At 36.9% G+C, this 15,810-nt stretch overlaps 1 protein-coding gene and 1 long non-coding RNA gene across 2 annotated transcripts in view; one reads left to right on the top strand and one right to left on the bottom strand.

The window, feature by feature from the left end:
* LOC122815529 overlaps window positions 1-13,390 on the top strand; it is a 59,369-nt gene extending 45,979 nt beyond the window's left edge. The window contains exon 3 of the long non-coding RNA XR_006366962.1: window positions 13,049-13,390. This is a non-coding gene — a long non-coding RNA (uncharacterized LOC122815529). The remainder of the gene's footprint in view (window positions 1-13,048) is intronic.
* Window positions 1-15,810, bottom strand: part of FBLN1 (fibulin 1) — a gene marked incomplete in the record, with an annotated part of 2,573,942 nt that overhangs the window by 1,945,110 nt on the left and 613,022 nt on the right.

The raw sequence follows: 15,810 nt of genomic DNA, 5'->3' as shown, positions 1-15,810 counted from the left end.
TTTATTGTGGTGACAAGGTTTAGGTCCCTAGAGCATGTAGCTTGGAGGGATTGGGATTTCTTTAGGTGTAGCATGTCCAACAGCTCTGGGTTTAACATAGCTTTATATGTTAGGCAGAGATCTCCTCGGAGTAGGCAATATGCTTCAGAGTAAAGCTGGAGTTTCTTGAGATGGTCAGTGTAGGACATCTGTTTGAGGCCAGTAATCCTCTTTGTAAGGTACTTCTGTGGCCTTTCCAGCTGCTGCACATGTGTACATGGGTACATTCCAAAAGAGGCATTGTTCTCTATAATGGGTCTAATGAGTGCCGAGTAGAGGAGAAAAATGACCTCTATTTTTCCCGGATGAGAACCCTTTTGTGATGAGGTGTGCCACATTTCCTGACTACTGTGGAGATGTGATTATCAAAGGAGAGACTACTGTCCACCTGGTTCCCAAGGTCTCTTATCGCACATTCGGCATTAAGTAGACTGTCGTTTATGTGGTAGTTCATGGGTACAGAGTTTTTAGCAAAGGGGATGACAATGCACTTTTTGACATTGAGGTTGAGGCCATGCCTCTGACACCAGGCATCTGTCTCAGTGAGGCCCTTCTGTAGGATGTCCACATCATTTGGGGACTTGACTGTGGCTCCTAGTTTGCAGTCATCTGCAAACTTCAATAGCCAGAAGCCTTCTGTGTTAGCCTGTACTTCAGAGAAGTAGATACCAAACAGGAGAAGTCCCAGGACTGAACCCTGTGGTACTCCACTTGTCACTGGTTTGAAGTCAGGTTTGGAGTCCAACTTTTACAGTATGGGTTCTGTCAGTTGGCAACCCATCTTGTGACATAGGTGTCGAAAGCCTTGGCGAGGTCAAGATAGGGTGTGTGAACCACCTTACCCTCATCTACGGCTTTGGTGACTGCCTCAAAGAAGTCAATCAGGTTCAGAAGACATGATCTGCCTTTCACAAACTGAACTGGGTGGAGTCCAGAGTTTGGAGGTTACCAATGTCTTTGTTTATGAGTTCCATGATGATACATTCCATGGCCTTGCAGACCAGGCTCATCAGGCTAATATGGTGATAGTTCCCAGGATCAGTGATGGCTCCCCCTTTGTGGAGTGGGATAACTGTTGCTGTGTGTCATTCAGAGGGCACAAAGCCTGACGTGAGACTATGATTGAACATGGTGCTTTGGTGTGGAGCCAGTTCGTTCTGAAGTTTGTGTAAACGCAGCCTGGGATGTTGCCCAGTGCCATGGATGCTGTGTTTTTGGTTTTAGAGTGTGCAGATTTTACCTGCATAGATGTGATTACAGGGACTTTGCATTCTTCGTGTATAGATATGAGCCCTTTAGGGGGTGAGGGGGGGGGTAAAGTTAGCAGTGAGCCTATCTGCCAGAATGTTGGCAATATCAGTTGGATCTGTAATTTTCTTGCCGTTGTGCTGTAACTCAGAGGGGAGATATATATATATATATATATATATATATATATATATATATATATAGAGAGAGAGAGAGAGAGAGATGGGTCCCTATCAGCTGATAGTTTTCAGAATCTCAAAATTCGATTGTGTTTTTTTTGAAAACCTGAAGGTTTTGAATGGAGATCACTGTACAGTGCAGATCAAGAAATGTACTCTTTTCCTCACTGTAGTGTGATCTCAGATTAGGTATATATAATTTACAGGGGGTGTGGGGTATGCAGGGGGGCTTGCCCCCTGCAAAAATGTAAAAAAGGTAGATTTTTGTGGTTTTTTTTTTTGCTGCTCGAGTTTTCGGAAACTTGATCATCCGACCTAGACCACCTATATATATATATATATATATATATATATATATATATATATATATATATATATATATAGATATATATATACACACACACACACACACACACACACTATATATATATATATATATATATATATATATATATATATATATATATATATATACACACACACGCGCGCGCACGCATACACGCATACAGACACTCACATATATAGATCTGGACTATAGGAATGTACTTACTGAGCTCTTATTTCATTAGTTGAAAAGTTTATAAGTATCATTGCATGTTATACCAGTTTTGTTTTCAGTTAACACACATATGTTTATTTATTTATTTTATTTTATTTTATTTAACATTTGTTTACCGGAGAAGTCCAACTGGCCTAGTTGCCCATTTTCAGTGGAAGCCCGGGGAGAAAAGCTCCACATTAAATGTCATAAGGACACACAGTAGCACAATACAAATGGAAAAGCTCCACATTAAATCTCGTAAGGACACATAGTAGTATAAGAGTTAACAGAGACAGCAAAGATATACAAATCGTAGTATTTAGCATTATAGCAACTGGAAATTGCCACAAAGCATTTTTGTCAACTAACAATTGAAGAGTTACAATCATTTTGTCAAAGGACAAGTTACAATTAGTTTTCAAAGGTTCTGTTTACCACTTAGGTTAGTACTACGCTAACTGCCCTTGTGGGCCATTTTAAGCCTAGCCAATTACCCAATATGAGAATCAAACCCTGCACCTTGTGCCTGTAAGACAAACACCTTAACCATTATGCAAGCCTCCCACTCATAGATAAAGTTGAGTGAGCAGTAGTAGGACAGAGTATGAGAAGGAGAAGAAGAGTCAGCCTGGTGAGGAGCAGGATCATATCCAGTTGTCATGTAGGTGGCTCTTTAGTAGTTTTTTTAACTGAGTTGGGCTGGATGTGTTTGGTATGTACTGAGGGGTAGAGTTCCATATTTTGGACATGTTATTAGAATATGGAGTCTCCAATGCTATTGTTGGATTTTATATCTGTTAGCAGTAGTTTATCAGAGGATCTTAGGACCCTGTTGTTCTGGTGAATTTGAATTAGGTTCTGCAAGGCTGGGCATTTGTCAGGAAAGTGAACTATGGTGTGGGTTAGGAAAAGTTGGTTTAAGGTTGGGAACTTCTAGCCATATGTGTTGTTTAAAAGCAAGGCAATGATGGGTTCTGTAGGGCAGATTGGTGGCAAATCTGGCTAACTTGTGGTAGCATGATTCAAGCTTGTTTAAGTCATTTTTTTATGTTAGTGATTATGGGAGAGGCGTAGAACAAGGTGGATAGAAGGTGGGTGCTTGCCTGGAAGAGTTGGTTAAGTAAGGCTTTATTCTATAGGCAGAACCTAACTTGGGTCTTTTTAATGGTATATGATATGTGTTTGTTGAATTTTAACTTAGCATCTATGATGAAACCTAGTAGCTTAGTTTCTGGGATGGTTTCAATTAGGGTGTGATTGGATGAGGTGACAGGGCTTGTTTTGTGGTAGTTGTTATGAAACAGCATTACTCTGGTTTTGTTGGGATTTAGAATGAGCTGGTATTAGTCTAGGAAAGATTCAATGGCCGTAAAGGATTGTTGGGTAACTTCTTGTAATTGTGGAAGGGTGGATGCAGTGCAGATGACAGTAGAGCCATCTGCATATTGTATAATGGTAGCTTGGTTAGTTGCTGTGTGCAGATTCTTGGTGAGAACTGAGAAGAGTAGAGGCCCAAATATTTACCCTTGTGGCACACCTACTGTTATGGGAAGCAGAGAAGAGTGGTCATTGCGCCATTTGACCACTTGATGGTGGTCAGAGAGGTAATTTTGGAACCAGGAGACAGTATTTTTAGACGTGAAGGGATGCTAGTTCAGATATAAGCTGCTTATGGGACACTGTATCAGATGCCTTTGACATATCTAGAAATAGTTAGGCGACCATTTGGCTGTTGTTTTTTAGTTGGTTAACAGTGCTGGTGAATTTGAGCAGAGCAGTGGTGGTCAAAATCCGTGTTATGCATTGGCAAAGAGTTTATTGGTTAGAAGGTGTTGCGTTACTTGTAAGTGTGCACATTTTTCTAAAATGTTAGAGAGTGGAGATAGTATGGAAATGGGTCTGTAGTTGGACAGTTCTAAGGAGGAGCCCCCTTTATGGAGAGGAATAACATAAGAGATGGAATGTTGATCCCATATCACTAACTGAAGCTGATGCGATATATTTGATTTTCTTTTGTAAAACCAAAGGTGTGCATTATAATGCTCAGGGTAATTAGAAGCAATAAAGATAGGGATGAGAAGTATTGCTGAAATGTTGTCACTGAACCAGTTTGATGCAATTAGATATTGCTACGTACTGTAACCACAGTGTGATGGATGGTATATAAATACTGCATGTAGGTGATGAATGTTTTTCTTTTTTTTTTGGTGAATTATTTTTTACTAAATCTCATGCCAATGCTAAAAGTAACTTCCATGTTATCTCTGCAAACACTATTGCTATTGAAATAGTTACCCATACCAAGTTGCTTGGAGTCACAATAGATGGCAACTTAAAGTTTGATCTTCATATACAAAACTGTATTAAAAAATCATCAAAAGTTAGGCCTACTACACAGAGCAAACAAATTCTTTATTTCTTCTAGTAGAATCACCCTGGATAAGTCTCACCTTTTACCCTCTCTTCTCTGTGGCTCACCTGTTTTGAATGACATCCAGAGCTCTTTTAAATCACAACTAGAGCAATGCTATAACAATATAGCTAGATGTGCAGCTAATCTGTCACATAAACTCATCATTGCTCTGCATTATGTGCTCTCAGCTGGTTAGAACTCCAACATCAACTATCCCAGATATGACTTCTTCTAACCTATAAAATGCTATATACCTCCTCTGCCTGCCCTTCTATGTCCTTAGTAGTTCATCACTGTCTCCCAAATCGCAGTCTGCACTTTCAAGACGAAAGTCTGCTTGAAATGCCTGAAATCTATAAACAATAAAAAGTATAATCACACTGCATAGCCAAACTATGAAATTATTTCCTATATTCAATCAGTACTATATCAAGCTTCCAAGTATTTTAGTCTGCTGTCAAAGAATTTCTAACTAACTCAAGGCTACGTCCATCCTTTCTAAGCCTCCTCTTATGATTTAAATCAAGAAATACTTTACATTTTTGCTAACAATTCATCATACAATCTAGCTATACCCTTTCAGCAGTTGCCCTCTTCCCATTCTTAGAATGACTCATATCATCTTTTTTTTTATTATGTCTTAACATAGTAGGCTGTGCTTCTAATACATTTGTATGTACTGAATGTCATATTTAATTGTATTTTTTCTTTTATTATTATTACATCACTAGTGTCACCTCATGTTTTATTGTATTCTATGTATTCCACTGTCAAATTCTATGCATACAGGATATGGTTTTTAATTACATCTATACTATTATTTTATTCAATGCTATTTAACTCTCTGGAGCTTTCCTCCATGGGCCTCTGCTGGCAATGGCTATTTATTACCCAGTCGTACTTCATTGGTAAATAAATAAATTAATATTGGGACACTATGTAAATAAGCTGTTATTGGAAGAGGTGGGAGAAGTCAGACTGCTGTCCTTATACTGCAGTAGTAATTGCCTTGGTAGTGCAGGAGAAGGGTGGTAGCACAGCATTGTTAGGTACAGGGTAATGCTGACACCAATGTAGGAAACATTTTTTGTACACAAGATTAAAGTTAGTGCTTGTGATATTATTTGTAAAAATGTGTTAGGGGAAAGTATGAATATATAAGTGCACATCTGGCAAAATTCTCAAAGATAACTAAGGAGTGAAATGTTGTATAACTAAACTTAGAAGGAAGAAGTGTGGGTCAAGGAAGGATGGGAAGATAAGGACACCAAATAGTAGAAGTCTGTTTGCCCAAAGGTTCAGCTAGCAACTAGAGACACAGAGAGAAAAATGAACAGCTAGAGGAAACGCATAACACTGAATATGGATAGTAGGATAAAAAATAGCTAGATGGAATGTCAATAGTATAAATAATGATTAGTAAGCAAGGGATACCCAATGGGAGCAGTACAAGTGTTAGACGATGAAAAAGGAGCATTTGCAGCTGTAAAGGGAAGTGTGGCTGAACAAAGGATCATTGTAGTGGTAGTATATATTCCTCTGGGGTGCTAAGTGACATATCTTACGAGAGTGTTAACAAAAATACTAACATACATACATACAAATATTTAAAGCATGGGCATTAATGCCTTTCCAGCTGGCCAACATACCAAAACACTTGTTCATATAATAAGTGTCCAGGCTGTTCTTAAAAATATTTAAACTAGTACTTGCTTTAATGTAATTTGGTAGTCTGTTCCATGCATCAGCTACTCTGTCAGAGAACCAGTTAGTACACTTCTCATTCCTATAGAATCTCCTACATAGGTTATCTGATGATTCTCTATTACTTTTTGATAATCTCAAACATTCCCAGAGGTAGCTGTCTCTAAATGCCCTATTTACCTGAATAATATCTCCTCTTAGATATCTGTAAGAGACACTGTACAAGTTCAAATATTTTAGTATTTCATAATAACTTAAATTTTCACATCCATGGATGCCCTTTATATATTTCCACTATACTCTTTCTAGTTTACTCATGCTTGTTTTCTTATAGGGTTTCCATATTGTTATTCCATACCCAAGTTTGGGTCTAATGTAACTAACAAACAATGACTTCATTATTTTTGATTTCCTAGACTTTATAAATCTTTTATACAACCTATAGTTCTATAACTATCATTAACCAATTGGTTGACATGATTAGAAAACTCATAGCTGAATCTACCCATATACCTAGGTCCATAAATGAGTCTACAGTTTCAATCACTGTGTGCTGTATTAAATATTCACTTTTCAATTTATGTCTCCCAAATCTCATATGCTTAGTTTTTCGTGTATTTATCAGCATATTATTCCCCTGCGCCCAAATGGTCAATTTAGTCAAGTTATTTTGCAGACATGCCTTATCTGTAACACATGTAATCAGTTTACCCAATCTCAGTTCGTCTGCATATAGACTGTAGAACACTTCAGATGAAAAAGTTAAGTGTGAGAGATACAATCTAAACAAGTAAGGGCCTAAGACAGAGCCCTGTGGGACACCCTGACTGTAAACAAGGATTTCACCTGTCCAGTTCTGTATGATACTTGCCATGTCCTATTTGTAAGCCATGCAAGTATCCATCTTATCAAGAGTACATCAATACCTAGTTGTACTAATTTATTGATCAGTGTTTTGTGTATGACCCTGTCAAATGCTGAAGTTAAATCTATATAAATTACATCACAGCACAATTTTTCATTCAAACCTGTTATTATATTGTTATAGAACGTCATGTTACAGGGGTAGTAGATTTTTCAACATATGAATGCTGATATATGGTTTCAAGTCCCAACCTGTCCAGTTCTGACAATAACTCATCCAATATTGCTTTCACCATTATTTTTCTACAAAATAAAAGTAGATTTAAGGGTCCATATGACTCTGGATTTGCCCTACACCCCTTTCCCTTAAAGACAGACTTAATAAGTGCATGTCTCCAAACTTGAGGAATCTCCCCATGTTTATATGACCTAGTAAATAATAAATATAATGGTAAGTTCTTGCTGAAGTGTTCTCAGGTCATTGTTACTAATTCCTTGTCCTCCCTGTGCTTTGTTTGGATCCAGTTTGCACAGTTCTTTTTCAATATAATCTAATTTGATTCCACTATCACTCGGACAACATATCACCCCTTTTGTGGAGCCAAACTATTTTGCATAAGATTTTGTAAATATATCTATAATCTGTTGTGTCTGAGAATAAATTTTGGGATCTGCACACAGTCTATCAATTTGTGTGTCTTTACTCCTTCCATATCTTATGTATCTATAAAAAGGTTTATTATTATGCTAAATATCTTTATTTTCTTGATCTTGTCTCACACTATGCTTAACCTGTTTGTCTAGCTTATTTCAGTTTTCAAAGTTGTAGTTCGACCTCTCTTCCATTTCTTATGTTTTTGTCTCTCACCTTAATCAGATATCTTGTTCTTATGAAAATATATCCCCTGATGTTGTATGCCTAGATCCTGCTGTTAAACTTTTTTTTTTGATTTTTTGCACTCAAACAATTTCTGTTCCAAAGCTTTCCACATTCCATCTGCAGTTTTTCTACTGAACACCTCACTCCAGTTAGTTTTACTCAGTGACTGTTTTGCTTCCATATAATCTGTAATTAAACCTCTGTGCATTGGCTTAGATTTCCATTTGGCAGAATTATCTAGCAACAAATTAACCTTTATAACTTTATAACATTTCAAGAGGGCCTCTGTTTAGATGGGTGACTGAAATGTAGTCATATGCAGGAATGATGTTGAAAGGGGACCTAGAACAAGGAAGGTAAATTTCTAAAATTATATCTAAAGGCAAATGAGTGGCAAGATACACGGAAACTTAAAAAAGGATGGGACAAAGAGGGTGGATTTATTCACTTCTCAAGCAGATACCACACATGGTCAAGACTGAACAGTACATATGTCAGTATAGATTATGAGATGGCAGAAGAGGAGACTGAATGAGAGCCACTGACTGTATTGGATCAGGCACTCTTTACAGTTAAATTAAAAGTTCAAGGTGGGGGAGCTCTCCTAAGGCATGATTGGTGTTTTCCTGGGTGGATATTTAACAAACATTGGATAAAACAAGAGATTTCTTCTGCTCTCAGTATAGAATGGAGGGAGGAAGGAAGAGGAGAGTGTCAATAAGTGGAAGTGGGAGATCAGAGAGTAAACACAGGTGGCGATATAGAAAAGAAGGTGGGAATCATCTGTGAACAGAAGGACAATTCCAGATGAACTGAGGAGAGATACAATGAGTGGAAATATATTAAGGGAAAAGAGACATTATCTTATACACAAAATAAAAGAAAAGGAAGATGAGCATATCCTAGCTAAGAGTGCACAGTTAGAGAAACTATTTCAAAAACAATAAAGAAACAGTTAAGGCATTGACAGTCAGGCTACAACATTGGAAGGTGGAAAGGAGAATATACAAAATGAAATAGAATAAAAGTGGGATGGAGATGGACATGTTAGACGGTATATTAAAGGAATTTAGGAAGCATTATACTGTGCTATATCAAGTAGAAGAATAAATGGCAGGTGGGGAATGAAGGGTTAATTATATGGGAGAGCATAATACTATTGAAGCAACCCAGGGAGATGAAGTAATGAAACCTAAGACAGGAATTAATAGAAACAATAGTGGAAACAAAGAAAGGGAAATCTCTGGGAAGTGACAAGTTACATATAAAGGTATGGGAGAAAGTAAAATGTAAAAGTGCTTGGTATCTAGAAAATGCTATTTAATAATATTTTGAATGGTGGGGACCTCCCTGACTTCATGGAAAGAAGCAGTGATAGCTGTAATATATAAGGAGTGCAAGGATCTACTGCTTTCTTCCTCTTACAGACCAATCTCAGTTTTAAACTATGATTATAAATGTTTTATTATGATACTAGTTGTAAAGCTTTTGTTGATGGTGCCTACATTGGCCCATGAAGATCAGTGAGGTTTTGTGGGTGGTAGGAGAACAGAAGATTATATACTTAGACCTCTCATGACAACAAATTAATAGAAGATGAAGAAGGCAGCTGTTATCTCTCTAGATGCTGAGAAAGCATTTGATCAAGGCTGTAGGATCTGTTCATTTGATCAAGTAAGATGGGTGCATTTATTTGAGCTTATGTAGATGTAGCAGTTCCCATTGAGTTAAGCGGATCTGTTGAGAAAAATTTCATAGAGGGGCAAAGGGTAGAGTGAAGGTAAGACCAAGGCTATCAGGGGAAATAACATACCTCTCAACTGTACAGATTTTTGCAGGATGTCCAGATTTTGGTCTCATATTTTTGGTCTGTTATTCATACAATTGTGTTTTTTCTGGCAAATTAGAGGTAAATCATTAAATATTGAAGTTAGAAAGTAATGACAAACATTTCAGTTTCAGACTTCATATTCTTCAGGAAATTCATGCTAATGCAAAATCTGTTCTATCAACATTCTAAGTTTGTAAGAACAATATTTAAAAATTGCCCTATTTTTGGACCTTTGTCCAGATTTCTTGCTCTAAGAGGTTGAGAGGTATGGTGAGGTGCCATACAGGGATACCTGTTAATACCCATGCTTTTTGCCCTCTACCTAAAACATTTGAAAATAGTTTTACGAGCATCCATGGTGAAATGCTATGAATTGAGGGGACAGACAAAAAATTTAGGCTGATGACATGGGTCCTACCACAGTTGTTATATCCAGATCAGGGATGAGCCCAAAAGAAAGGTTTACAAGAAAGGTAAGGCAAATGCTTTTAAATTTCATATAGGGTGGATTGAGACCAAGAGTAGCATGGGAAAACAGTAATATTGCATGGTGACTTGAAAGTGCTAGAGATAAGTGAATACTTGCAAGCCTGTAGAGTGACAAATATAAGGTTGAGGAACTTTTGATACAAGGCTGACTGGAAGCAAATGATAATTATCAGGGAGAAAGGTTACTAAAAGAGGCAGATCTCTGGGAAGTATTATTAGAAGAGCACATGGTCAGTGCCAAACTTACAGAACTTGTGAAGAGAGCTGGCTAACATGATAAGGGAAAGGGACTGGGGAAGTAGAGGGAAGAATTACTGCCAATAGATGGGATAAGGGAGAACTGAGAAGATATCATTCATTGAATGGAGATGGAAGCAAAGGCAGTGAGAAGATGGATATTGGCCACAAATATTAAGAGGAGAAAAGCTTAAGAGATGGAAGGAGATAAAATAGAAATATGATGTTGGCAAGGAGCTGGAGTGGATTTTATGGGGTTGGAGAAATGGAAGCAGATCATCAGGGCAAACCAAAGGTATGGGAAACCCATCCAAAATAGTAGGTGAATTGAATGAAAGGACAATGGAAGAGGGAAGTAAAAAAAATATCCTGATAACAAAAGTAGCTGAATATTGTAGGACAGATGAGGAGACAATATATGACCATTAAAGAAGAGTGAAAGAGATAAAAATGATGAATCAGCATAGGATACATAAACTTAAACAGGACCTAAATGAGCTATGCCATGATGTCAGGTGGAGGGGGACTGTGATAAATAAACAGTTACTTTTGTTGGGATATTACAGACAGATAACAAAAGAAACTAAAAAATTAGTGATACAGTTATCACTGAAGCAAAAACTTCAATCACAAAAAAATGGAAGAAAGACACCTTGCCTACAATACAGGAGGTAATAATATAGCCAATGGAATAGAAGTGTAATAGATAAACATATGGACAAAATAAATCACATAATTAAGTGAAGTATATGGAATCAAAAAATAATAAATATATAAGAAGAGTAAAGATTGTGACTGATGTGAATTTATAGTGTGAAAAATTGACCCAGGAGTGGAAAATGGTTTAAATGAGACAGGTGATAGGCATGACTGCATGAATGGTACTGGGCAAAGCTTGTTTTATATAAGAAGGGAAAAAAAGAAATATTATTTGAATAAGAGAAAAGGAGAACGTATGCGGAAACCAAACCAGCCACCACTGAATGATATTACTAGTACTATGCATAGACATTGTTAGGATGTCTATAAGATTTTAACTGGTAATAAAGATGACTTGTGTAGATCAATGTGTGTGTATATACCTTTAAGAAGCTATCCAAGGGCTTTAACAAGTGTATAAATACTGAGCACATGAAAGCATGACTCTCATTTTGTAGTAAGCCATTGAGATGTAAGCATGTATGTATGTAAGGACTGTCTGTAAGCCAGTTCATTTGTATTTTATGATGCTGCTATCTATCCTGATGTGTTTCTGTGTATTAAAACATCTAAACAAAATACCCCACCTGCTTGTCATCTATGTTAGAGAAGGACGAGCGACAACTTGGATGCATAAATATATAAATACATGCATAAATAATTAAAAGGACTCTTAAATGAGATTATTCTGACATGTTCAACCCTGAAGTTTAATAACTAACGCAGTTATACCCTAGCATTTACATGAGTGTCAATTTCATTGTAACACTGCTTGTTAGTAATATTTATGTCAAGCCACTGCATCACCTAATCTCAATAACAAAAATATTTCAGAATGCCAGGAGGTCAAACACAAAACATGATTTTATGAAATAACTGTATAAATAGTGCAGTGACTGGAAAAATCAACACTGACAAAGGAAATGAGCATCAGTAGTAGTACACAGTACTCATATAGTATAGCACAACTTTTGGCTCCAAAAATTAAATTGTATAAATATCTCAATGTCTTACTGTACCTAAAAAAACAGAATACATGAAATCTAATAAAAAAAAATTACTAAGTTCACTAGACTGAGTGGAATTCAAATATAATGGACAATCAGTGCTTTTGTACAGCCCAGAAAACCACTGCACTAACATATTAACTTAACATAACATAGCCACTCACATTCCCTGCAATGCTACACGTACGTAAAGGAGCATATGCATGGTTAGGAATAGATCAGCTGAACAGTTTGAACAACTGCTCAATTGCGTGTCCTGCCAACTTGCACTAGAAGATAGCAGTCACCTAGTAGATGGCACACAGTTAACCAATCCTTCAAAACACACATACAAACACACGCATGCACATGCCCACTCAGATATGGATATACACTTGGATAGCCTGTTTCACAGACACACACTTAACTATACTCAGCTGGCTGAGCTGTCTAAGTAGATTGAAGCTTCTCCTCTTTACCCTGCACAGATTCTCCCCGTTGAAATGCATAGAGTTATGCAGCTAAAGTGCTATGTACACTAACACAAATTGTGTACTGTCTACAGGACAATTGCTTAGTATGGAGAACAGCAAATTGCCATACTAGATAATTTGTGTTGGTGTGCAGTGCACCATGATGCTAAGTTATAGAATTATATAAATTAAAACTTGTTTCCCTCATAGTAATAATATGTATTTTATAGAAAATATATGTTTATAATTTGGTAGAACTGTTTTCCTTCAGAGTAACAGAGGTTTGGTAATCATAGTAACAGTTGATATTTTTTAGAAATAGCAAGTGACATAGCATCTGCAAGTGCAGAAAATATACATTGACTTGACAGAATGTGCTTATGTGGAACAAAAAGTATTATACTTCTGAATGTTTTTGTAACAAATGGCATTAACAATAGATGCTTGTTGAAATATCCTAAACAGATGGATGTATACAGATATTCAAGTGAAAAGGGAAATGGCTAACACAGCAGAAAAAGTTACAGACTATCCTATCAATGAAGTAACATTTCTGAAAGAAGATTTCAGCCTGCTGAGAACTGTTTTTCGCTGGACCAAGATAAGGATGCAGACAAAGAAGGCTTCAGTAGAGGAAAAGAATGTTTCCATCAAGGCCAAATTTTTGAAACTATAAAAGTGGTTGTAAAAGACTTTTTGGTGGACATATTTGTAATCTGAGTCAGCTGAGGAAGTGCAGTGTATCTGACAATGATCTGTGTTATAATGTTTATAATCTCACAGTATTGCTTGGTTGGCTTGTTTCAATAAATCTCTCATTATACGAATATACAGTTGTACAGTTTGTCTGTGTGGCCTACAGATAATCATGCCACATGTCACTAGTACAAAATTTACACACTGTGCTAAACATCACAAGGCTGCACCACTGGCCAGAGAGAAGTAGGAATCTGATATATGGCCCATCAAATTGCTCAAAATATATGTTTTTACCCACACTATTTAATATTTAAAAATGAACAGATGCTCAATTTATAAATATAGTAGCACATGCAGGGATGTGTAATGAATACAGAATGCTGAACAACCAGGCTTGAAAAGCACATGCTAATTGATCTTGGGCTTCACACTCACTTATTTAACTACAGACTAGTAATTCCCCTAGATAAATATTTTTGTACATACTACATAGAACACATTGTATTGTCCTTATTAATACTTGTAATCATCATCAGTACTTTAAGAACATTTTTAACAGTTATGATGTTCTAGGAACTTATTTAAATATGTTTAATTTATAGCAGCAATAAGCATACTAAAAGTCATGTAACTTAAAATCTGAAATAAGCTCCGGTAATAGACCCGATAGTGGTTTTCAGAATTTTCTAAGTTTTTTTTGTGATAGTTTTGATATTTTTCTTGAGAAGAGGAGTTTTGATCTGCTACAAAATTTAATGAATGTCTTGGTTTTGTTTTATGGTTCATTTATGGTAGTGGACCACCTGCATGGTTTATGTCTGCATTTCAGATGATACTTGGCTCTGGTATGGACTGCTAACTCTATGCATTTTTCTAAATGGATATAGAAGTTCTTAGTGAAGCTTGTTGGGTGATGTAGTCAAAAATGAATGCTGATATTTCTTCACAAAGTAGGTTGAAGATAGCAAGTTTAACGGTCTTTAAATTTGATGGGGTTTGCTGTACTGGCTTCTGAAAGTTTAAAGGAGAAGGTCACAAGTTTGGGGCCTGACTTCGCTGGGGGAGGAGATGAAACAGAAATAATGCAAAAGGCAGCCATATTGGTAAGAATCGGGTCAAGAATGTTGCGTCCTTACCAATTATTTATTATTTAGTTATTTATTTATTGCATTTGTTTACCAGAATGTTCCACTGGCCCAAAAAGTGCCCATTTTCAGTGGAGGCTAGGGGAGAAAAGCTCCACATATATACAATACATACATTTTGAAATATACAATGTACAAATTTTGATAAAAATAGAAATAGTACTTACAACAACAGAAACAGTAAACAGAGTTTTTTGACAAATGAAAAGGTAATACACCTGTAAATAAATGTGACTACTGACAGTACAAATTGTTATTGATACAGGAAGAGGCAGTGCAGCTGAGTGTAAAATATCAATTGACAATACGTTTACACCAGGGTACAGAAGTGGATTATCTATCAGGAGTAAAGGTGATGGTTAGGAGGTAGTAGAAGAAGGAAGGAAGAGAGGTGGGAGTAGAAGAGGGGAAGAGGCAAAGACAGATATAGAATAAGGGGAGAGATAATGTCAGGTTATCTGTTGTGATGAGTTGGTGCATGTACATTGCCAGTGGGAAGAGAGGTGTAGTTTCAAAGATTTTTTGAAGATAGATGTATTGCTGGTGGATCTAAGTGAGGGTGGGATAACTTAGCAGTGGAAAAGCAATGGAGTGTTTCACCAGCAGAAAGGTTGGGGTTCTCTACCTGTAGGAGCATATGGTTTTCAGAGCGGAGATGCCTACTTGGGTGATATAGTATAAATAGATTAGAAAAAGCAGGGCAGCTGGATGATTTGAATATTAGTTTATGGGCAGTAGTTAGTTGAATATATGTAAGATGGTGAGGAAGTTCTAGCCAGTTGAGTATTTGAAGTGAGGTACAATAGTGGGATAGTTGTCATCCATTGGTGACTAACTTTGCAATTTTGTTATAGCATGACTACAGTTTGGATTTAAGACTAACCTGTATATTTGTGAAAAGAGGAGCACCATAAAGAAGAGATGGGAGCAGGAAGGAGAAGGCAAGGGCTAGTTTGGAGGAGATAAGGAATGCTTTGTGTGAGTATAGCATGCCCAGTTTCTGGTGTGCTTTTTTTATGTTATTGTGATTATGCATATCGAAAGTTAGGTGCTTATCTATGGTGACACCTAGAAGTTTAGTATGTGTGACAACTTCAATATAAGTGTTATCTTGGGAGAAAATAAAAAATGTGTCTGTTTATGGTGATGGTCTTCTTAGGGGTGAATAACATTAAGCTTAGTTTTTTTGGGATTGTTAGCCATCTATATTTCAGTAGAGCTGAGAGCTGCCTGGGTAAGTTGCTGGAGTTTGTGTGGGGAGTTGGCAGTGCAGATGAAAAGTAGAATCATCTGCGTACTGGATGACTGACCCATGAGTGAGGCTAGAGTGGAAGTCACTGATTAAAATGCTGAACAGCACTTGTCCTAAGATGGACCCTTGGG

Source organism: Protopterus annectens, chromosome 11.part0, assembly GCF_019279795.1.
Source record: "Protopterus annectens isolate FY-2018-M chromosome 11.part0, PAN1.0, whole genome shotgun sequence".
NCBI classification, from domain to species: Eukaryota; Metazoa; Chordata; order Ceratodontiformes; family Protopteridae; genus Protopterus; species Protopterus annectens.
The sequence above is the reverse complement of the archived record's forward strand: the minus strand, read 5'-3'. Positions and strand labels throughout refer to the sequence as shown.